Raw genomic sequence first — 25,623 nt, 5'->3', positions numbered from 1 at the left:
GCTGCCAAACAAAACAAGAACAAAATAACCAGAATTCAATTGGAACTAGTGGTGTATTTGTCAAGATGGTATTTGGAAGAAGCAGTCTGTGGAAAATTTGTTTGTGTATGGTTGTGTGTTGGAATGGTTCCTTTTCATCTTTGTAAGTGGCTGTGACAAGCCCAAAAACTAAAAGGTGTTTTCTTTACCTTCCATAACTGTGTTTAAGATTTATTATTATTATTATTGTTCAAAAGAAAAGAAGAGAAATGAGTGAAATGATCTTGAGATCAGCCGTCAGTCTGCAGGTTTTGAGTGAACTATGATTTATTTATTTATTTATTTATTTCATTTATGCTCCTTCTATTGTAACCAAACATTATACCTGCTTCAACAGAATCCACTTTATTCATAGCACTTGGTTTACCAGTGGTGTGACATAATATGAATTTAATGTTATTCTTCAGGAAAAAGAAACTCACAAGAAAATAATATTGTATATCCGTGGACAAAGAATTATGAGAATAATAAAAGAAAAAAATACAGGATCTAAATGCATATTTATAAAATATTTTTTTTTCGAGATCATTTTTTGTGTTGTGAATTTTCTTAAAATCACAAAAAAATAGTAAGATGGAATCACTAAATTATCCTTAATGTTGAAATTGAAACAATCCAAGGAAAGATTGTTCACTGCTCTGTACTGACAGAACGCTTTAGTAAGGGCTTAGTCTAGACTTATTCCTAACTATAGTGACTATAAATTTAACCCTATACTGAATAACTGGGAAAAAGAAGGAAAGAAAGAAAGAAAGAAAGAAAGAAAGAAAGAAAGAAAGAAAGAAAGAAAGAAAGAAAGAAAGAAAGAAAGAAAGAAAGAAAGAAAGAAAGAAAGAAAGAAAGAAAGAAAGAAAGAGAGAAAGAAAGAAAGAAAGAGAAAGAAAGAGAGAAAGAAAGAAAGAGAGAAAGAGAGAAAGAAAGAAAGAAAGAAAGAAAGAAAGAAAGAAAGAAAGAAAGAAAGAAAGAAAGAAAGAAAGAAAGAAAGAAAGAAAGAGAGAGAGAAACAAAGAAAGAGAGAAACAAAGAAAGAAAGAAAGAAAACTGTCTAGACCTCACTTATTAAAAAGGGGACAAAAAGAAGAAAGAAAAATGAAGAATTTTTTTTTTTTTTTTTTTACAGCTGCAAGAAATATTTCAGATCTTTTTGCAAGTTGTAGCAAGAAAAGAAAATGACTTTGCAAACAAGGCATTTCAGTGTTTTTTTCTAACAGTGAAAGCAAGGATGATGGAAGTGATTGCAGGGTCTCACAGCTGCTCACTAATGGCAAATCTTAAGAGTTTGCATCATGCTAGAGTGTGACTATGAAGGTGTTTGAAAGTATCCTGTCTCACAGATATTCAACAGAGATATTTAACCACCCTTCTCATCATGCTTTTTTTACTGAAGCATGCTACACAAAGAGGATTGCACTCTCTATTTCTGATGTCAGGTTCAACTTACATATTTTTCTCTGGGAGTATGTTTTATCATTTCAAATTTCTCTTTAGCTCTTCCAAGAGATTCAGTTTACATGCAAAAGCAAAATTATGTTGTATATTTTAAATTACATGCGAAATGCTTAGAAGTGTTGTTTATGCTTATGTCATGGAATAACTGATAAATATTTACAGTGGTATAATTATTAAGCAATTATTTTCTTATGTATGTTGGAAAGTTTATTGGTTAGGTTGCCACAGATTTTAAAAACAGGGCTGGAACAAAGTCCCTGTAGAGAAATTTTTTCAGGTGTGTTACAAAGGTGCTCTGAAGTTAATTGGCAATGGAAAAGGATCTTACAAAATCCAAGTATCATTTTATCATTGAAACAAAAATGACTTCAGCATGACCCCATAAAGCAATTTATTGATTTTCAACTTCTGTTATTACTGTGCTTTACCTGTCTATGATTCCAGGTCAGCTCCATTTTCAGAAAGGCCTCAGGTCAAATACAGATTTACTCTCCTCACAAAAGAAAAGAGAAAAAAAGAAAAAAAGAAAAAAAAAAAAAAAAAGCTTAGTCTAAATGCATAATATAAATTACTTGTCATCATTTTGTTTGTTCTTCATTATTGTGGGATGAAGTCTTGAAGTAGAGTATGGTACAGAAGCAAGAACAGGGAATATCATGATGCTTGGACCTTTGCAGCCTTGTAACTTTGCATAGCATCCTTTGATCTCTGCATGTGCTTGAGAGAAGAGAGAAAGTAAGCTGCTGTGCTGGAATGGAAAGATGTGAATTCCAAGATTTGCAGCAGAAGTGCAAAAAATGGGATTTAATAGTAGAAAAGTAAAACTAGATATTTTCAAGTTCCCTAAGACTGCATGACGGTCTCTGTGTTTAGTACCAAATTTAATTTATACTGAAGAAATGTTACATTGTGTGTAACATTAAAACCAAAAGATCTTAAGTAAAGGCAAGTTCCCATCATATCTAATAGCAAAAAGAGAGTTTTACTGTAAGGAAGATTATAGAGAATAGGAGTAATAGCATAAGGAGAGTTTTACTGTAAGGAAGATTATAGAGAATAGGAGAAATTAATTATCAATATGCACAGTTTACAAAGCATAAATTCCTGGAAAGTTCCAATATACTAACAAAGAAGACAGAATAAGGGAGAAGAGAGAAGGAGGAAGGAAGAAGAAAGAAGAAAGAGAAAGAATAGAAGGAAAAAAGAAGAAAGAAGAAGGAAAAAGAAAGAAGAAAGATGGAGTTCTGTAGCATTTATTCATCAATAATATGCCAAATTATTATTATTTAAGATGAGCTTATTTTGTTAGACATTTTCTTCACTGTCTTTAAAGATTAAAATATCCAAAATCATTTTTCTTGCACTCAGAAAAACAGGATCACTGTGAGTGTAAGTCTGATCAGGTTTAGCCCTTCAAATAACAGTAGAAAGTATTATATTACTATTATTATTAATAGTAATTATAGTAATAATATTAATACTAATTATACAGCCCTTTCTAGTTCATATTTTATCACTGTAGTGGCCTAGAAAGTCCATGCAAACTATTGAATTCCTAAGTGAACATGCTTGAACAATTATTAGTAACATCAATCAGGGTTTTATGATATAGTTCTATATTTCCTAGGTAAAAAATTAGTATTTCCTATGTCTCACTGTTCAAGGAAAAGGTGGTAAGTAGACATTATAAAACTTTTCTTCTCATGTTCATGGACAGAGAATTGTATACATGCTACGTTCTCCTACTCCTGTCAAAAAGGCACCCAACCTAAAGGGAAGTTATGTGACAAGCTGTCACTGTATCAGTAGTGTATGAGTTACCATAAAAGTTACTTATTCCTTTAGAGGTTTTGCCTTTAACAGAAAGGGCACTCTAAAGGAATGTATCCTGGATATGACTCTAGAAAAAATAATGAGCATGATGGTTTCTGTACTCTACTACCCCTCTAGTCTGATTCCAATAATCCCAGGCTTACATCTGTAAATGATGTTTCACATCAAATAGTTTTGGAGTATTCTAGGGTCTGGTTCAGGGCTGAGTAATACCCAAGTGTCAGCTGCTGAATCACTCATATTACTGTTTATGAAAGTTTAACACCTGCTGGCACTGACCTTTTTTAGTTTGTGAAATACAACAGCCAGAGCTGGCAGGATTGCTATCCCTATTAGAAAATGTCGATAAATACCTTGCTGTTAAATTCACAGTCTATTTGTACAACAATCAATCAGTATTAGACATGACAGGTCAATGCTGTATCTGTGGAACCCAGATTCAAAACTTTATTTTGAAAACATTGCAACACAAATCATACATCTAAATGTTTATCCTTCCAAACATGAGATGATCATGCTTTGAAAATGTCAGAAGAATCTATATCTTGTTTTCTTTCTTTCTGTCTCTTTGACAGTTCTAGCTACAATGTGGTTTTTTGTTGTTGTTGTTGGTGGTGGTGGTTTTTGTTTTTTTTTTGAGGCTGTATCTTTCACACATACAAACACAGATGCTACCTCCTTAGGAAGAAACTACTTTCTATTTTGTTTTGTTACTCTTTTCCTCATTAAACTGATATAAAATAAAAATTCAGTAATTCCTTACATTTATTTCCTTCCAATTGTTTGGAGCATCAGCCAGCACTTCATGTTTTACAGATATAAATTTTAAGAAATCATTGCACTGCACATAGAGGAAAAGTCCACTTCCAGGATATACAATATATTGAAATTCATTTACTTATACTTCAGGCAATAAAAATTTTAATTAATGTTTTTATAAAATGAAATACCAGAAAATAACGAATAAATTAAAATGTGAATTAGAAAATGAATTTAATACAGTAATTATTTTAAAAGACAATACTATGTTTCCATGTCTCTGTTGAAAGTTTATAATTTGTTTATTATTGTTTTTCCCTGAAGTGACTCTATATAATGATGGATACTTCTGTTCATTTTTTTTCAAAAGACCTCTTGCAAATCTGTTCATGTAGTGTTTGATACTTCTTTTTGAACGACAGTAAATAACATCAAAGCCTACATTTGTTTATTAGAATAACAAAGGATACTTCTCTGACCTACAATAATAAAAGCATAGACTGTGTTGTCTACAAACTAAGAACACTGATAAAGAAATATCTTTGGCAAAAATATACATTATAGTTATAGGTGTAGCTCTTGTGACAGTCAGAAATGGGAATGGAGCTTGTGGGCTAAACACTCATCTCAAGTCCTTCAGTGATATCTGTGTAGTTCTCAGGTGTCATTACTGGAACTGAATTCACTGTGAAGACTAGAGTATTGTACCAGCAGTTTCAAATGTTTGCTTAGAACACTTTCCTGAGGTATAATTTGCCATGCATGTATGTACATGTATAAGCATATATCTATCCTTTTATTTTAGTTATGCTTATAACGCTGTTTCTTAGTGGGTCACAATGCAACAGTAAGAAGAAGTACAGAACTCCTTAGTGGAAGGAAGACTAGCAAAAAAGAGATTAATAGGATAGTTACAGATAGAAAGGGTTTGATTCTTCTGATTAGTTCTCTATTGTAGATGTCTCCCTTGGAGCTTTTAATCAAAGAAATGTCTGCAGGATGCAGTTAATCTGACTTAATTTGCTGCTTGTTTTAGGATAAGATAGATCACTTCTCAGAAGTGCCTGATTCTCCTTATTGGCTATAAAGGAAAGGTACACATTTATTTCGGAAGCATAAATCTGCATTTTATTTGACGATGTTTTGTCAGAAGAATCCAACTTGAATTGTCTTTAGTGGAACAGAAGGAAGAGAGATGTACTTAGAATATTCTAATAAATTCTACATTCTGTGTTAGAGCAATACAACTCTGGTTATGTTAATTCAGATTGCGTCTTTTTGCATCGTTAAAGATAATGGTAGGCAAATGGAAATGCAAATGCCAGTGTACCATAAAGCATGAAAGTTGTCCAATACAAATAGAGACTGTAATCAACTGAGTGCATTCAGAGAATTTTTTCTTGTCTTAACCTCACAGACACTCTGAAAGTGGTAGAAATGATGTGGCCTGGAAAGAGACACAAAGGAAATGGGAACTGTAAAGGGTGACAACCCACAGCATATCACAAGGTTTACATAGTATTGAGGTAGAGAAGGGCATTTCTTCAGTATGCAATAAAAAACTGCAGAGTTTTCTGAAGTAACTACGCCCAGTGCAAGTCGGATGGTGGCTTGCTTATATGGCTTTGCCTTTTTAGGAAGCTGAACCAATACTTAGAATTGCACTTGTTGCACATGCCGGCATCAATGTGCATAGCTCAGGAATGTCTTGCTCTTCATTCCTCTTGTCATATAGATAAAGCTGGAGACCAGCAACAAATAGAAGGCATACCTTCTCTCTAATGCTACAGTTTGGATTACAATTTGTAACAAAACCTGAAATGAAAAGAATAGTTGTTTCTAATATAAATTCAGTTCAGCGTTAGAGGATCAAATTTTGTACATTTTTGTAAATGTCTTTTGATAATCAAATTGTATGACTCTTTAAGAAAGAAGGGAAATTCACAGAATCATAGAATCACTCATGTTTGAAAAGATCTTAAGATCATCGAGTCCAATCATGATTTAACCATACTCCCCTAACTAACAACCCTCTCCTAAATCATGTTTCTTAGCACTAAATGCCTAAAATGCAACCACAGATTGAATAAAACCATACAAAGAAAGCAGAAAAGTCTAAAAAGACATCTGAGATTAATGTTCAGTTGCTCTGGAAGTTCTTTTGTAAAACTGATGGTAGCTGATGACCTTTTTAGCATTACTCCTCAGATGAGACCATCTCCTCATCACTTCCCTGCTGGAGTTGTGTGTCAGTCTGGTGTGAGACTCTATGTGATCACATGGAAGTTACTGATCTTTCTTGCTTTTGAATGCTAATAAGAATGGAACCCAGATGAGTCATTTATGCTTCATCACGGTTGCTACAGGAGATGGGAACTGCAAAATTTCACTGTTTAAAAGCGTGCAAGATCAGACTGGGCTTACCACTGTGGGTGAAAAGAGATAAGACAGCAGAGGAACTGTCTCCTTCTAAAAGCACGTATTTAGCAGCAATAGCTGCTATCATCAGACCTGTGGCTGATGTAAATTGAGATAATTTTAATTCAACAGTTTCACTTATTGATATCAGACAAGGATGGCTTTCAAAGGAGATATAGAACTAACACCACTGTCAGTTTTCATCTCTTCCAGATAAACTGTCTAATTTCAGACCATGGCACTATACCGAAACTCCTTATTGAGTGGTGTATATTGCTTTCAAAGTAGTAAATAAGAAGAGTTTATCCTGTGATTTTTTTAGAATACTCTTATTATGCAATTTTTAGATTAGAAGAAGATATTACTGTTACTATTTATAAGCACTTTCCTAATTATTACAGTTTCAGTTTATTTCAGGTCTCATAATAAAATTATTTTTCAGAAGTTGAAGCTGAGAATGGTTATCTAAATCTCTGTGTGAAATCCACAAATGCAGATCTTGTGGTTTTCATAAATCATCAGTGGTTTAACATTGTTATGGAGTAATATCTTAGACTTCATAGGTTCTTCTCTCTGAACACAGGGACTAATTATTTTATAGCACACAGGTAGGACTTCTGCTACTAACTTATGTAGAGTATTGCTTGTTTCAGTGTTAATTGAGAGAGGAAAGGACTACAGACTTTTGTATCTTAAGTATAATCTATGCAGCTGAGGTGTTTCAGCCAAATGCTATAATTCAGTTGACATCATCAAAAGCATCTAAATTTAATAAAAATGGTCAAGAAAAAGCAATAAAGCACACATAAACTCACTCACACATATAACATCTCCTCCCAAGCTAGAAGAACAAAAACCAAACAGCTAAAGCTTTGTTGGATTTGAAATTCTTCTAAGCACTTCCAGCAATTTCTCTGAATAGTTCAAATGTTTCAGGTTCACACCTGAAATCATTCAGTGATCATTCAAGACATCTCAGCTTCTCCCATGTTAGTTATAAATGGGAAATAATTTAATGACTAGTCATATAAAATCTTCATAAATCTAAACAGATTTGCTAGCATTTTAAAATAACTTCTGTTCCCACTATAAATAGTCTGAAGCAGTGTTGTTCATTTTACAAATTTTTATATTGTTTTAATAGTGAATATATTGTGCTAGTAATTGAATTTGTTTCATTATTCATTGTTTTGTCATCACAAAGCAATATTTATTGCCAAATTGAGGTATAATAAATGTTTAATTTAAAATGTTAATTGGAACAACTGCCCATTAACAAGTGGACAAGAAGACTCTCAATTCTGATTTATATCTCTTAGAGATTTTCATTCTATCTACTGGCAAAGAAAAGAAACATACTAAATCAATGGTGCATTTCTGTGATGAGAAGGCAAATATTGCAGGCCACATTAAATAAATGCATCAGTTTACTGTCAAGACTCTTTGGGAAAAATTGGCTGCATTTTAGGATTTTGTCCAGTTGTTGGCTTCACTGATCTCTGAGTATGCTTATTCATAGATCCATGTCGTGCAGCATTATAAGTGAAGAAGATAATCACATTTTTATCTAAATAAAGTTGTTAGCTATGTAGAATCATAGACTCATTTAATAGTTTGGGTTGGAAGTAACATTAAAGATCATATAATTCCAAGCTCCCTGCCATTAGCAAGGGCATCTTCCAAAAGGCCAGGATGCTCAAAGTGCCATCCTACCTGGCCTTGAACACTTCCAGAAATGAGGCATCCAAACTTCTCCTGGCAGTCTGCTCCAGTGCCTCACTACGTCTGACAGCAAATAATTTATTCCTTATAACTAATTGAAATCTTTGTTGTTGTTGTTGTTGTTATTGTTGTTAAAAACAACCTCGTCTAAAGTCTGTTCTCTTATCATGTGTATATTTGCTGTGGATTTTGCCTAGTTATTTCAGGTCCTGACTTCAGTGACTTAACTTTATTTGGCCTAAAGGATGTCAGTTTTATGTTCCTGATGCTGCTGAATTTATACTTTGTGCATTTTGACATATTCAAATTCTAGCTGACATTAGAAATCCCAAAGTCTAGATCTCTCTGTTCATTCTTACGGTCTTGAACACAGTGGTAGTCTTCATGTTGACCTACTGATTGGTGCTCTGGGGTAAACAACTTCCAGAATCAATGTCAAACTCCATCTATTCCATAGCCAGTCATGCTGAGGTTATGTGGTAAGAGTTTTTCTGGTACATAGTAGTAGGGATTGCAGGGGTGGCCACTGTAAGAAGATACCAGAAGCTGCCCCATGCCAAATAAAAGCCAGTTCCAGACAGCTCTAAAATGCACCTGTCACTGACCAAAGCAATGCTAGTTGCATCCCAGAGAACATATTTAAGAAAGGGAAAAATATGTGGCACAACAGCAGCTGAGAGAGAGAAGTTAGAAAGTGGGGAGAAAAACTGCCCTGCAGACACCAGTCAGTGCAGAAGGGCAGGATGTACAACAAGAATTAAGCAGAAGTTCTCCTGTAGCCATGGAAAGGCCCACGGTGGAGCAGGCTGTCCCCATGCAGGCTGTTGGCACCACACAGAGCAGACATCTTTGTGCAGCCTTGGAGGAACCCACAGTTCAGCCTTGGATCATACCTGAAGGAAGTACATTCCATGGAGAGCATCTGCAGGAACAGGGCCTGGGCCGGAGCTACAGCCTGTGGGGAGCAGCCCAGGTGTTGAGGAGGGTTGGGGGAGCTGCTGCCCGTGGAGATGCATATGAAGTAGTCTCATTCTGAAGGATGGGCCTCTTGGTACAAAGCCATGTTGGAGCAGTGCTTGAAGAACTGCAGACTGTAGGAAGCCCATGTAGGATCAGTTCAGGAAGGACAGCATTCCATGGGAGGGACCCCACACAGGGAGCAGAGTGCAGATGAAGGAAAGGTAAAGTTTTACAGATGGCTTGCAACTCCCATTTCACTTTCCTCTGCATTGCTCATGGGGAAGATGTAGAAGAAAGCGTATTAGGATGAACCTGTTTTTAGTTTACTTTCTGCTCCCCAGTAGTTTCTACAGCGATCAGTAGACAGTAAGTTCCATTAATCTCTCTATGCTGAGTCTGTTTACTTTTAACAGTAAGTGGTGAGTAATCTTCTTGTCTTTATCTGAATCCTTTAAGCCCTTTCCATCTTATTTTCTTCTCCCCTTCCTTTCATCAGGAGGAGAAAAGGAATAGTTGTGATGGAGTTTAGCTGTCCATCAGGGTGAAACCACCACATCAGTGTGGTGATGTGGAAACACTTCTTTACAAAAAGGGTAGTTAAGTACTGGAATAGGCTTCCGAGGGAGGTGGTTGGATCACCATCCCTGGATATGTTTAAGAGCCGATTGGATGTGGTGCTCAGGGATATGATTTAGCAGAGGGTTGTTAGAGTTAGGGTACTGTGGTTAGGCTGCGGTTAGACTTGATGATCTTCAAGGTCTTTTCCAACCTGGGTAATTCTATGATTCTATGAGCAGTGAATAATTCTTCTCAAAATTGTGTTTCTTTGCACTTAGAATAAATGAAGATTAGCTGTTGGTTACTGAGAACCAGTTTCCTTAATATTTTAAGCTCATAAGTTTGAAACATTGATGATTGAAAATATTGGTTGTTAGTGACTAAGATTTGTTAAACTTCAGACACTTGCCTTATTCTCTTATTAATGTCGAATACAGCAAGTTCTTCTTTCAGATGGGTATTCATTCACGGTGGTAGTTACTTGCTGAAAGGCAAGTGGAGCTGGTGGAAGAGCCTGAAGCACAGTTTGAGTATTAAAACAGTGATTTCTCTAAGCTTTAGGACTCCTTGTCGTACACTCAGAAAATCCATTGAAATTTAGCCAATGGCAAAAACATTTGCAGATGTGGAAATTACTTTTTAATTAGTTTGTATGACTACATAAGGTAGGTTTGTTGCAGTAGTTACCATAATTACTAGCAGCAAAATTGATATAATAATGGCCATATGGGTCTTTTTCTGTAATTATCATTATTATCTAATCAGCTTCTAAACACTGTCCTGGTTTCTGAACGGTTGGAGATGACTTCTGGGGCTGTATTCCTCTCTTGTTGTAGGAAAAAATGAATGGAAACACACTGAGGTTATTCTTCCCCAGACCATTCAGATTAACAGCAGACACTGTTCTCATCAGTGCCTTGAGTAATTGATATTTTGTGAAAACAAACAAGCAAAAATCAACCAAAAACCTCTATGTTCCTCAATTTCTTTCTCTGCTTCTTTTTTGCTACTCTGTAAAAAAGGAACAACTGCTTATTTCATAGAGTTGTCAGGTTTTCTGAGCCATGTTGCATGGAGCCCAGGGCAATGTGGATTGAAGGTCTCGGTTTTGGAATCTGGGTTCTTAGGTGACCTGGGAAATCAGCCAAGCCCTTGGTACTGGTCAGAGAAGAAAAGGATGCTGTGGAGAGAGTTTGAGACACAGTGTCACCTCTCTAAACGTACTTTTTGGAGATGATTAAGGCCCATGAAATTACCTGACAGGTGCCACTATAGTTAGCATGATCATTTAAGGCACTGCTTCACTCTCTCTACTTGCCAGTTTCCTCTGCAAATGGTACGCCTGTAAGAAGAAGTGTACCATCTCCACAGAAAAAAAATAATAATTCACAGGTTCTTTTGCCTTTGATATAAAGACATCACCATTACTTCAGAAAGTGCTATTTTCTGAACACAATTTCAAATGCGTGTTACATTTTTATTAAGAAAGACACCTTTTTGAAAGAAAAGATATAAAAAATTCCTTTCTTTCCCTTGATATTTTCTTATGCTTAGAATCCATCCTTCCTCAGATCAGTTTTGTCAATTATTCTTTAGTGAAATAAATTGTGTCTGTTTGAGAGAAACATTTTCTTTACTAAAAATCCTTAAAGATCTGAGATTTTCTTTGCCTCAGTGAGATCTGTTCTTTAGTTTTCACCAGAATCTTTGAAGGTTTCGGGTTAATAACAAAAGAGCCACTGTAGAGGAAAAAATCCATACTAGCTGCAGTTCCATGGACACACAAAGAAATGTAGACTTCTGTTCTCAAATTTATATGACAAGAGTTGGATTTCTTTTTGCACACCTTTAACATCTGTTCACTATTAACCTCTGATTTATTTATTTATTTATTTATTTATTTTGCAGATTTGGTTTCCTGCTAAGGATATACCTGGAAAATCAAGTAGAAATTCACAACTGATTTTTGTTGCTGTTGTTTTTTCCTGGCAGTGCAGTTGCCTGGGAAAACAAAGGGAAATATACATGTAGGATTTTTCTAACTGATATGAATATGCATGCAAGAGTTTCCAACAAAGAAAGTCAGAAAAATAATTAAAATGGGTTTCTTTTACTTTGTTTCTTTGACTTGTTTTTGTGAAGAAAAAAAATCTGTTGGGGAAGTTTTGCTTGTATTCCTAAATGGTTGAAAGAAAAAAATCCTTTTGCATGTAATGCTTCTGTTTATGTACATCCTTTTTAATAGTGATCACAAGTTTTCTTCATTCATTTAAAAAAAAAAACAACAAACAAATCCTTCACACTCATTTCATTCTAATTCTCAATTATTATACAGATTATAAACCCTGATCTTTTGAAAACATATATTTTCAGTGGGATTAATAATAGGGTTATTATTTAAGGTTCTGAAAAATCGTAATTAAATAGCAATTTAAATAGTATATTACTTTTCTTCACTAAAAGGGTAATTTTAGATGAGAGATATAGGATTATCTTGGGAAGGACTGCATTCCGTGGTAGTGATACCACACCGGAGCAGATGTGAGAGTGAAGATGAAGGAATGGCAAGGTATGGCAAATGACAAAGCATTATAGACTGAACATGTTGGGATGAGGTATAAGAAGATAGGTAGATTAAGGGAGAGAAGATATTTGCAGTACATTTTCAGTTGTTAGTGTTCTAGTTTGTTTTCAGTAGGGAAAAAATTGCATTATTCTCTCTTATATTGAGTCTGTTTGGCTCATAAAAGTAATTGGTGAGTGATAACCCTGTCACTATCACAAGTCACAATCATTTTTGTTCATCATTTTTCATCTGCTCTTTTGAGAAGGGGGAGTGAGAGAGAATTGTGATGATGTTTAGCCGTCCATCTGTGTTAAACTACCACAACTGGAAAGAATCATTTAGAAACTGAACAGTAAATGAGTTACAGAAAGACTTGTAGAAATCTTAAAGTTAGAGCAACCAAACACATTGAAGAAATGTAGCTGTATTTTTACTTTTCCATAATGATAGGAAAAAAAAAAAAAAAAAAAGATTAAATATTGTATAAATCTGTGAACACTCAGAAGATTCAGACAGATCTGAGCAAACAGAAATAATTGGACCAGAAACATAATGGAGACTTTTTAGAGTTTGGGTACATTCTTTATTTTTTATCTGCATATGGCGGTTCCAAGTTTGCATGTGTTCATAAGGAAGATGGAGAAGAAAATTATTATTGTTTTCCCTGTGATATGATTTTCCTAGAAAGAAATTTGTATGTTTATTTTTTCAATGCTGGTCTCAGAGATATTGTAGCAAATAAGGCAAAAATTTAATCAAGAGGATAGTTGTGAACTATGAATAATCCTGGATCCATTCTGTGTATTGACTGAGTGTCAATGGTTTATGAGCTGGTTCAGCTTGGTTCTGTGACAAGTGGGGCAGAGGAATTTCACAAAATCTGCACCTCTGGAAAAGGGAAACAGAGGACCCCAGAATAAGTACAAACAGCACCAATCTGAGGAGAAACAAACTAATTTACTATATATGGTATTGGAATGCAAGATAACACACTATAATACCATATAATTAGAACTGAAGCTAATAAATCAAATATAATGAGAGTGAGACTGTCCAAAAAGCTGAAGGTCTTACACTGATACTGAAGTGATGCGTGCAGTTGGGATGGGCAGCAGCAAGCAGAGGCGAAGGAGAAGAGGGACAAAGAGAAAAGCCCAATCAGGTGACCTTGCCAGGAGTTACAACTCCTTTCTGACCACAAAGTCCCCTGGGTAATTTATTTCTTCTCTTCCAGACAGGTACCCAGAACTGGAACATTAACATTTTAATTCACAGTGCACTTCATGATGTTATGATGTGGAATACCAGTGACCAAAAATCGTAAAACCATGACAGTACTGTCTGAGGAAAAATTTTCATACTTAAACAAGCAAACAAAAATATGAGCAAGAACACTTAAACCCATCAGCATCTTTAAAAACAACAACAACAAAAATAACACACAACAAATAGCCAAACTAAATTTCATAAACAATCAGCCACGTAATTAAAGATTGCTCCAGCATACTTATACACAAACTGAATCATAGAATCATAAAATCATAGAATCACAAGTCTGGAAAGGACCTACAAGATCATCTAGTCCTCCCATTACCATTGCTACTACAAGCACTCAACAGTATCTTGTAGCTCCTCATACAGAAGTTTTTTGAACACTGCTAGAGATGGTGACTCCACCACCTCCCTGATCAGGCTTTTCTAGTGCCTGACCACCCTCTGAGAGAAAATAAGTTTTTCCTGACATCTAATCTAAACCTCCTCTGGTACAACTTGCAGACATTTCCTCAGGTCCCGTTTGTTGCCTGGGAGAAGAGGCCAAGCCCTCCTAATCACAACCTCCTTTCAGGAAGATATAGAGCACAGTGAGGTCTTCCCTGATCCTTCTCCAGAACTGAGGAGTTATTATTTTTGAGAAACTTCAGAGTTCAGATTTCATTGCCATGATTTCAAGGGAAAAGGAATGCAATAGTACAATTGTCTATAAGTATACTCCTGCATTTTCACTTTTTGCTCTAGCGTATCAGCATATCATTCACTCATGGGCTTCCAAAGCCTAAATAAGACAACTACTAAAGGGATGCTGTATTTCTGAAGAATCTCAGATTGTGAGACATTTCTTCCTCCCAGCATTAAAATCAGTAATTAATATTAATTCATGTTTTGTGATGCTGAGTAGCTGTGGAGGTAGCTTTCAGTTATACCCTGTATTCCTTGAAGAACACACATTAGCTTGATCTCTTTGTCCATGGCTCCATCCACAGTGAAAGTTGGTAATTTATGTTTGAATTCAGAGCAAGGTAAAAACCACATTAAAACTGTATGAAATAGCTGTGAAAGAACATGAGCCGAGGACAATTGTGCATTCTACTTATGGTGTGGGAATCAGCAGGTTTCCTGTGCTTACCATAAGCACTAGTGCCAGGAATTCAAAAGAGATCCTTCAGGCTTGTGATGCTGAGCACTGAAAAGCTTGAGCTAAGGCACTCAGTTCTGTCAGTAAAGTGCACAGCAGTGACTGACATCCAAATTAACCTACATACAAAATACAAAGGAATTAGGCATCTTAGATTAGAATTTTCTACATAAGCAACAGAGAATTTATTCTGGAAGTTGTGGGTGCCAAAGTTGTCAAAAACATATGTGCAAATGATACATGCCTTTTCTGAAAAGAAATGCTTTATCATTTTGTCTCTGCTAAATAGGTATTTGGATAACAGATCCAATAGAGATTGCATGCACATACTAACAATTGATGAAAAATTAAAATTCCTTACTTTTTTTTGGAGAGCCACATTTAGGAATAATTTCTGTAATTTAAAAACAGAAACACTTAGAAAAGTATTTCCTATCACATACAAAGATTTTGAATGGAAAACAAAGCAAAGCAAAACAATAAAACCTCAAGCAGGAATGTTTTCTTGAAGATAGCTTTGAATTGCTCTGCATATAACTTGACCTGAATTTGATGTTTTTTGTTACCTCTGTTCTAATTGCAGAAGCTATCTGTAGGCCAATCCTGGAAATGTCTGTAAGATGTCTGCTTTTGTTTCAAGTATAATAGTTAAGATCTTCTTTTAAGATCTCAGGCATTTTTTAAGTCTGATCCCCAGAGAACTTCTTCTAGTTGGTCTCACCTGGACTTTCACTCCATGTGCTCATTCTGAAGGTGATGCTACATTTGTTAAACCATTACTGGTATAGAAGGATGGATTAATTTATTCATTCATTCTCACAAGTCTGGCATAAAAGGGAGATGCTGAGATGAACAGGTGAGACTGTATACGAATCTGGTTCATCTGCTGCTTGTAACTGGCAGAGTAATGTGCATTTCTGTGCCAAAAGAGAATTATAGCAGAAACTGGATATCAAAATCCCATTTTTATTTATTTATTTATTTATTTGACCTTTGTTTCTGAGTGAACTGAAGAGTCAACTGACAGTTTCAGTGCATGTTGTGAAATTATTTGCACTGAAGCAAAGAGCAGGAAAGATAAATAAGATTACATTAAATAGTATGAATCAAATGAATGGCTATAATAATAATGGTTGTGTCAAAATCAAACTGCTTAACTTGGCAGTCATGTCATTTATGTTCAAAAAAGCTGTAGGCAAATCAGTCTACCTACTACCAATATTTTCTAAATATCAGTTCCTGCATAGCTGGGAGATAAGTGGTAACAGAAGTCTGTTTAGACAGTGAAAAAATCATTTCAGTAAAGCTTAGAAAAGGCAGGAAAAAAAGACAAAACCAAACAGTCCTTGGGCTCAGAGGGAGGAACTATAGTTGTCTCTTTAGTTATAGAATTGTCCAGGATTATTTTAGTTGCAAGAAATGAATATACTGCAGGAAACATACTAGTTAGATAGCAGAGTGTTAACAGGAGGTAAAGAAATTCTTTTAGTGATTCTGTATTTATGTCTGAAGACTAGTTAATTAATAGAATCATAATAAGGGAAATCTGAAAAATAAAACCTTTCTCAACTGCATTGCAGTTGTTGGTGTCATGGTCTTGTAATTTTTACTATTGATATTTCACATCATAGCATCATGTGAAGCACAGAGAAGAAGAGCTACACATCCCACAGGACCTTATGGTCAGAGAGGAAAATACATCATGGAAGCTCTCTCTCTCTCTCTCTCTCTCTCTCACTGCTTGGCAGCAGGTGTGGGTGTGCTTCCAAGCTGTGCGCCTTCAATTTCAAAGTAGGCTTCTCGGTCTTCAGAAACCTCTTTCTCTCTCTTATTCTACTTGATTTATTAGCCTCAATTTCAATTAGATTGTATTATATTGTGTTATCTTGCATTCCAATATCATAGTTAGTAAAATAAATTTTCCTCCTTAGATCGTTGCCACTGCTCTGTTTGGATCCTTAGCCCAGCTCCCATCTCCCCACCCCTTTTCCCTTTTCCCTTCCCTTTTTTGGGGAACCGGGGAGCCAAAGGCTTACTGCTCCCACTGTCATGGATATAAATTGATCTACATAACTCTGTGATGTTTGGCTAGATGGATGAATAAGAAATAAATAGATTACAGATGTTTATTCTGATGAGAACATTTTATTTTAAATAAGAACTTCATAGAATCATAGAATAACACTTCTTAAATGGAAAACTTTCGAAGTCCAATCTTTGGTTGCACTGTAAGCACAGGTATCTAGAGAAATTGTCATAGTGAAATATTCCTCTGAATTATTCGTAAGCATGCTTTTGTTGTTGTGGTGGTTATGAATGATTTGTTCATACTTTTCAACAATATTGTTAAAAGTATTTACCCTTTATGTGCTATCTTCAAGCACCTTTCACTTCAGTATTCAAACCTATTAAAGAATTATTTTCTTGAATGTAAATTAAAAAGTCAGCTTCTCTTCTCCATGTCACTAATTCCCCAAAGAATTTGGTACACTGATGCATTCATCCTCGCAAATCATCTGGTCCACAGTCATGACTTACCTGGAATGAACAGATAATCTGAAAATATCAGGAGATGCTGCTAATAGGCAATTTCAGTACTTCTAAATCATGGTGGACAAACAGTACTTGATTTTGCATATGCTTTACTTACAAAGTATATATCCATCTTAGTAAGTAATCTACATGATGGGCGACTGCCTCAGGTAATTAATGAGAACACTGTTGTACTCCTGGGATAAGAGAAGACAAGATTTTATTCTTTCACAGAAAAAATGTCTGTCTGCATTGTAACTGACAGCTGGTGCAGAGATCGAATGCATTTATTTTTAGCAGTAAAAAATAAAATAAAATAAATATCAGAATCTGTTTATATTATGGCTGAAATGATGTTCACAGTATTTTCTGAAAGCTATGTATTCATATATTCCAACTATGGTCTTTTTTTGTCACATAAGGAAATCTCGGCTATGTAAAACAAGCTGCTAAGAATAATATAGATTATAAAGCTGTGAAGTAAAAGAAACAGGCTAAGGAGTTTGTGAGCAACTTTCCATCTTCATGCAAATATCTATCTGACATGTTAATATGTTTTAAATTTGTATATAAAAAAGGCATCGTTCATACTATCTGAAGTTATGAAGATGTAAAAACAGGTGCATATAAAGTTATACTGAATGATAAAGAAGCTCTGTTTCATGGAGCATTTCAATGGGACATCACTGTAGAAATATATTAAGTTTAGAAACTAGTAAAACATAACTTTCTATGTGTAGTTTCCCAGAGGCTAGACTTCCAGATGGCACTGGAAAAGCACAGTGATGTATCAAGACTTTAGAAAGCAATATTCATCATATTATCAGATATAGAAACTATTGCCAAAAGCTGACAATCAGCAAATTACTCTTGCAGTAAAGCCATTAAATGGACAAAATAGAAACTGTGGGATACCTGTTAACAAGATATTCAACTGAAGAGAGTGCCTGGTTTTCTTTTCTTCCAATATTTAGAAAGTACAACAGACAAAACTTCAGTACTTCTATTTTTGAAAGAAAACACTAAAAAAGTATTAATACATAATTTGTTGAAGAAAAAAATTTCATGGGAAAAAACAGTTACTGTAAATGCTTTGACTAAATATTATTGAACACAGAAATAAGAAGTAAGTGTTTTCTTGTCCCTGGCTTATATTTATGCCATTTGAATAAGCATTCCCTCTGTTCTAAGAATTTTCCCATTAATTTTCCTGATGGTACCTGTACAAACAAAATATTTCATTAGATTATTACAAAACATTAAAAAACAACAATAGCAAAGGCAGTATTCATGCAGATATGAAAATGTCCTTTGTGATATGGTATTGGTGGACATAGGAAGATGTAATGTACGTGAACAAGTATTATGCCTTTAATATGGTCTCACATCACATCCTTATTTCTAAATTGAAGTGGTATCTCCCCGGGTCAGTCTTGTGACTGATGCTTCTTAATATCTTTACCAATGACATAGACATCAGGATCAAATGCACCATCAGCACTTTTTCTTATGCCATTAAACTGAGTGATGGAGTTGACACAATAGAATGAAGGGAAGCCATCCATGGGGATCTGGACAGGCTTGAAAAATGAGCCCACAAGGAGCTAAGGAGGTTCAACAAGGCCCCCTGTGTTGCCCTTGGACTGTGTCAATTCCAAGTATGTATAGACTGGGAGAAAAACTCATTGAGAGCAGCATTGTGGATAAGATTTTGCATTCCTGGTGGATGAAAAGTTGCACATGAACCAGCAGTGTGCTGTTACAGTCCAGAAGGCCAACTATATCCTGGGCTGCATCAAAAGAGCAATAGGCCAACATGGTCAGGGAGCTGGTTGTCACCCTCTTCTCTGCTCCTGTGATGCCCTCCTGGAGTATTGCATACAGGATCCCCAGCATAAGGAAGACGTGGAGAAACTTTGAAAGATCTGGCCTTGTTAGCTTGGAGAAGGGAAGGCTCTGGGGAGACCTCATTGCAGTCTTTCATTACTCAAGATAAGAGTATTTAAGCAGGAGGGAGACCAACATGGGTAGACAGTGATAGGACAAGGGAGGATGGCTTTAAACTAAAATAAGGAAGATTTAGGTTAGATATTAGGCAATAATTTTTGACTTGGAAGGTGATAAGTGATGGAACAGGCTGCTCAGAGAACCTGAGGATGTCCCCCATCCCTGGAGTTTTCCAAGTCCAGATTAGGTGGGACTGTGTCCAGTCTGATCTAGTGGGTGGCAATCCCATACACGGTAGGGGACTGGAACAAGATGATCTTTAAGATCCCTTCCAACCCAACCCATTCTATAATTCTATGACTAAGAAAGAGATAATAACATCAAAAAAGAGTGATCAGATGCTGACTACAAATACTACTATAAGAAGCGTATATCTTAAGATAGATAATAATTTAATTTTGTATAGTATAAGTATAAACAGAATATATCTGTGTACTTTTAAGTTCATCATTATGATCAGAACATTAGCCAGACTGAAATAAATAAATAAATAAATAAAGTTAATTCTTGGCAAAAATCTTATACAGGGTTATTTTAAGTAGTTTAGAATAAATGTTTCCATTTAGAAAAGAGTAAGAAGGGTTATAATGTGTGTAGATCACAGTATCATAGTATCACAGTTTTGTGCGGGTTGGAAGGGACCTTAGAGATCATTGAGTCCAACCCCCGGGATTCGAGCCTCCTGTGTAGCAGAGCGGCACTTCTACCACTTGCGCCACAGGGTGGATTCAAAGCCAGGCCTCCGGTGCTGCAAGCGGCATTCCTACTACTGCACCACCGGAGGTGCCCAAATAGATAACATAAAGAAAAAACAAAATTGGAGCTAGGTTCTTCTGTCTCCTTCTCTTCTTATAAATATGAAAACAAACCAAATAGACAAGTAAAGAACTTTTCACGAATCAGATACAGTGGCAGAAATTTTGCCACCAATTTTGACATATCCTGTAGGAACAATATGATTGAATTTCTGTAGCTACTCAGTAAATTGACAGAGATTATGAATTCTCAAGCTGTTAAGTAGTACTTTTCAGGGTTAAGAATTCCTGTCTTCTTTGATGTTATACCACTTCTCAACTGGAAGAATTTAATCTCCCTCTGTAGTATTTAATGTTGACTGCTTCTGTAGACAAAATTTTGGATTAGTAGTGTTGGTTTGTTTTCCTGTAGCTCTCTCTATATTTAGGTAACAGTGGTTACAATGCACAAGTGATCATTTTGAGAAAATAGCTCAAGAAAGGATTCTTGCATTTCTAACTGAAATAAACTTACTGTAAAAAATGTGATCTAAATAAGTGTTTATATGCTCTTGTTGCCATCTTGTCAGCTTGTCCCCAGTCTGACAGAGAAGAATGGCCTGATATATTATTTAATTAAAGAAAACAGGTACAATAATAAATGATATTGCAACACATTTAATTCATTTCTGTGAATCATTAAAAGCACTGTATAGCACCTGATGTTCATTTCAGTCAAAACTGAAAATCTTCCACCTACCTTCTTTGCCATTTCAGTTATACAGTCCATCTACTCTTAAATTTTATATCAATCACAGAAGTATTGATTTAATAGAGGTATAAAAATCGAAGCTGAATGAACACATCTGACTTGTTCATAATGCAAGATCAGCTTTGGGAAAGAGAAATTGTGAAATAATGTGGTGTTGGAGAAATAGTTGGACTGTGACTTGAATAAAGCATATTACACTGGCAACAAATCAATGATAGAATAGAGCATTCCATTTCATGCTTTTTGCAATAGCAGATGTAGAAAAGTAGTGTGCATGATGCAGTCCCATCAACATTCCATTTTCTAAGCTGGGAAAGAGAATAAAAATGCATGCAAACTCCAAACAAAAATGACATGTTTAGATACGGAGCTGCAGTAGTTATCTATCTTTGAAACCAAGTTCAGTTTGGAATTGCATGCTGCTGCTTACAACATATGATGAAGATATATTTTCACAGCAGGAAGACCATAAAAGCAGTAAAGGAGTTGCCAGAATTAATTACATGATATGACTAGGATGCCAACTTTCTTTACTGAACTGGAAAAAAGTCAGACTGATATTTCTTTATTATATTCCCTCAGTATTTCTTTACTGCCATCCTTTGGCTTTAAAACTTTGTACAAAGATAAACTTTGCACAGGATTTTATGCAGAAAGTAAGAGATGAGATGGAAATGAAGCAATAAAACCTAAACATAACAGCTTAGAACATATGATCCATTCCTGCCCTATAGATGGATTCCAAAAGTATTGTGAAATAAAAAATATAAAAATAAGATCTCATGTGCTCTGAAGAAAAAAAAAAAAAAGTTTATTTTGACTTAAGTTTTTGGGTGACATTTTAAAAGAGCTGTTTATAAAATAAATAAGAATGTAAGGATATGTCTAAGAGCACATCACATCTCTTTTACATACAACATATAAATAATAATAATGTGAATGGACAGACAAGAAATTCTGATTTTTGTTTGTGTGTGTGTGTGTGTGTGCGTGTTTGTAGGAGAAGCTTTCTTACATGGCCTAATGTATTTTGTGGCAGTGAAGAATTCAGAGACAATGTATTGCTAACTTACACATGTCAAATAATTTGAAAAGCCTTCACCTGTTATCATTTTCAAGGAAAATGTATTTTTTCTTACATAGGTAGATAAACATGATTTTATGGAATTTGTAGGGTGAAAAGTATTTTCAATCTTGAGTAAAGGAGTCAAATTATTTCCTGAAATCCTGTATATTCAAAGGATTTATTTAAAATATACTGTGGACATAAAAAAGTCTTTGTTACATAATAGAGCTTTCAAAATGTCTGCTAAAACATACTGGAGAGATAAAGTAAGAAGTGAGACAAAATATATAAAGATATAAAGAATAACCCATTCATTATTCATTAAATGCTGTTATGATTCCTGTTTTTTGTGTGTCTGTTTTTTTTTTGTTTGTTTGTTTTTGTGTGTGTTATTGTTGTTGTTTTTTCTCCTTCAAGCATGAAGGAAGGTTATAAAATGTCTTAATTAGTAGAAATATTAACTGAGAATGGAGTTTGGTACAAAATATTATGCTATTCCAACCCAAAGAAACAAACACCTGGATAATATTTTTAGTAACAGGGAAATTTTACCTCAGAAACCTAAAACCATGATTACGAAATGAGAAATCCTCAACTGGCATAACTCTCAGTTACAGCTAAGCAACTCTATATTAGGCCTATAAAATCCACAGTCTGTTTAAATAAGTTTGGTCATCTGAGTTTGTCTCTGAGTTTCTAAAATATCACAATAATTTCTGTATTTAGAAAAACAGAGTACTATGTACAGACCAAGAATTCAAACAAACAAACCCTTTTGTTTTAGCTACTTGTTAATATGGCAAGTCAGTAAATTCTGACTTGCCACATCCATTGAAAAAAATAAAGTAAGTATTACCACTAAACTATAGGTACTTAACACATTTCTACACATCATGAGGAAAATGATAACTGGTGAGAAATATACTTCTGAAATACAAAAGCTAGATTTTTAGGTTCCGCAATTTAAATTGTTCTTCAATAAAATCAAACGTTCTGAAACAGAAAAGAAGAGGTCATTCCTGCAAAATCATGGCTTTTCAGTTCAAATGGAGGAGAAATTCATTTTTCACATTCCAAAAACTTCCAGAAAAAAAACTTTAGAATGTCTCTTGCAAACTACACAAATCCTGGGTACTTATTAGATACATATTGCTTTCAAAGTAATAACACTGATATTGTGACAGAGCTGTTTAGGTACTTCTACTTTCAGGGTGGTGTCATGCTTTATCAGTTCATATTAGTAATAATTGATATGACCACTGTGGACTTTTTTGTGAACTGATTAAGTGAAAGTGAACATTAGAGAATATATTATAATGTTCTTATAGCCATTCCTAAAACTCTCTTCATTTCTATTCTGTTCCACTGAATATCCTTCATATTTTTCTACTGTTTCTCTTCCCTTCCAAAAATTTCCAGTGTGCTCACATACCGAATAATCTTTTATTACCCAATGCGCTAATATTATCACTTCTGTAATTTGCAACCTTTGTTACGCTCACATGAATGATATTTAAAAATGGTATACTAAAACTGCAAGTTCTAAACATTCATTATTTTTACAATTGATGTAAAAATTGTCTTTAGAAATAAACAATAAGAATTTGTCTTATCTAGAAAAATAAATGATTAATACTTAGATACATTTAGATGATATTTTAGCAGAGCTAATTTAGAAAATATACATGATGTGGTATTGTGTCTAAATAACTTCATGCAAAAAAATCTCAGTTTATCTTCTGTGCCTTGTGCATACATGTTAATTTGTTGTTGACTGCACTTTTCAGAAGGCTTTAGCCACTAGCAAATTGTTTTCCCTACTTTCTCCTGCTGAAAGGAGAAGTAGCAATGCCAACAGAAGGAAAAATAAGTGCTAAGAATAGAACTGAAGTCATTAGAAGTTATACTTCTCAAACTTGCAAATGAAAAATGGATTGACTGTATTGGAAGTCAATGCAGTACCTAAATAGCATGTAAATATTTTGAATTTCAAGGATATCTCTGTTGAGGACACGAAGGTGCATGCATTTATCACATGGACAGGAAGGATTAATCTTTGAAAGGAGAAAAACCCAAACCAAAAAACTTTAAAAGTTGATCATTTATAGGTAATATACTCTAAGCAATGTGCAAGTAAAATAGAATCAGCAAAAGAGAAAGGGAAGTGTATTTTGGAGACAGATGTTGACTGAACAAGAATGGAGGGGAATTTAGAAATGAAGCAGGTTGGAGAAGTTCAATAACTGGCAAAAAGAAATAGTTAAAATTTCAGTTAAGAAAATGCCTTCAACTTATCTGTTTTTCATCCCTCTGTTGATGCAGCCCAGAATATAGCTGACCTTCTGGGCTGTCAGCACACACTGCAAGTTCATGTCCAGCTTTTCAGCCATCAGGAGCTTGAAGTCCTCCTCTACAGGACTTCTCTCAGTGAGTTGTTCTCCCAGTCTGTACACATATCTGGGATGGCCACAACCCCAGCATTACATCTTTTTCCCGGCCTTCCTGAACCTCATTTAGTTCTCATGGCTCAAAATCACAGAGTGACCTGGGTTGAAAAGGGCCATAATGACCACCTAGTTTCAACCCCCCTGCCACAGGCAGGGTACCAACCACTAGACCAAAGTCCAGGTCCCTCTGAATGGCACCCCCTTTTTGTAGTGTATCAGCTCTGCCACTTAGCTTGGTATCATCAGCAAACCAGCTGAGGATTCACTTGATCCCAGTGTCTAGGTCTCTAGGGAAATATATGAGTCTTACTGGCCTGTAGTACCCCCAGCCCTTCCTTTTTTGTTTCTTGGAAATGGGAGTGTTGTTTTCCTTTGTCAGGTAACAAGGGACATTGCCTGACAGCTGTGACATTTAAAGTATGACGGTGGTGGCAATCACACCAGCCATCTCCCTAGGACCTTGGGGTGCATGTACACATTCAGCCTCATAAGTCAGTCTTAGACGTTCTCTTTTCTTGCAGTGGAAGGGATTTTTTTCTCCAGATCCACACCTTGAGGTTCAGGAATGTGAGTGCCATGGGAAGCCTGACTGCCAGTGGAGACTGAGGCAAAGAACTTTTTCAGTACCTCAGCCTTCTTTGTGTCTGCTGTTTCTATTTCTCCCTTCTCATTTATCAGAGGGAGTACACTGTCATTTGCCAGCCTCTTCTGACAAATACCCCTATAGGACCCCTTGTTATTTTTTGCGTCTCTCACCAAGTTCAGTTCCATCTGTTCCTTGTCCTCTGGGACAAATCTGAGGTTTTCCTTTGCTTCCTATCATGATAGCATTTCTTGACCCCTTTCTGTCACTTAGAAGTACATTCCCTTCCCAAATAATAGTATTAAGCTTTGGTGATCATCCCAGCCAGATTACTTCTCAGTATATTCTTGCCCCTCCTGATCATCCCACCTGTTGTCAGCATGACCCGTCTCTTAAATTTAGTTAGATTTTTACCACTCCTATGGGAGCAGGTAAGTAATTCTTTTTTTTTTTTATTTTAATTTTTTTTCTGTAAGAGAAAAAAATTGTGTAAGATTCTGACTAATCAAAAAATCTTTTTAAAATCAGCTCCGTGAACTGTATTTTGGTTTATAATTTATACAAACTGAGCTGATACTCAGGTTGTCAAATTATTACACACAGCGTTGCAGCATTTTTTGATTATTAATCTTTCCCCATATTAATTAAATACCTCCACAGATGGTCATGTATGTGATTGCAAATGTATAGCCTGGTTTGATTTGATAATCACAGGGGCACTATTTTTTATCCAGAAGTTGTATACATTTATTCTGAAAAAGCAAG

This window comes from Coturnix japonica, chromosome 1 (assembly GCF_054131305.1).
Source record: "Coturnix japonica strain WE chromosome 1, WE-NBRP24, whole genome shotgun sequence".
NCBI lineage: Eukaryota > Metazoa > Chordata > Aves > Galliformes > Phasianidae > Coturnix > Coturnix japonica.
This window is presented reverse-complemented; position numbering follows the sequence as displayed.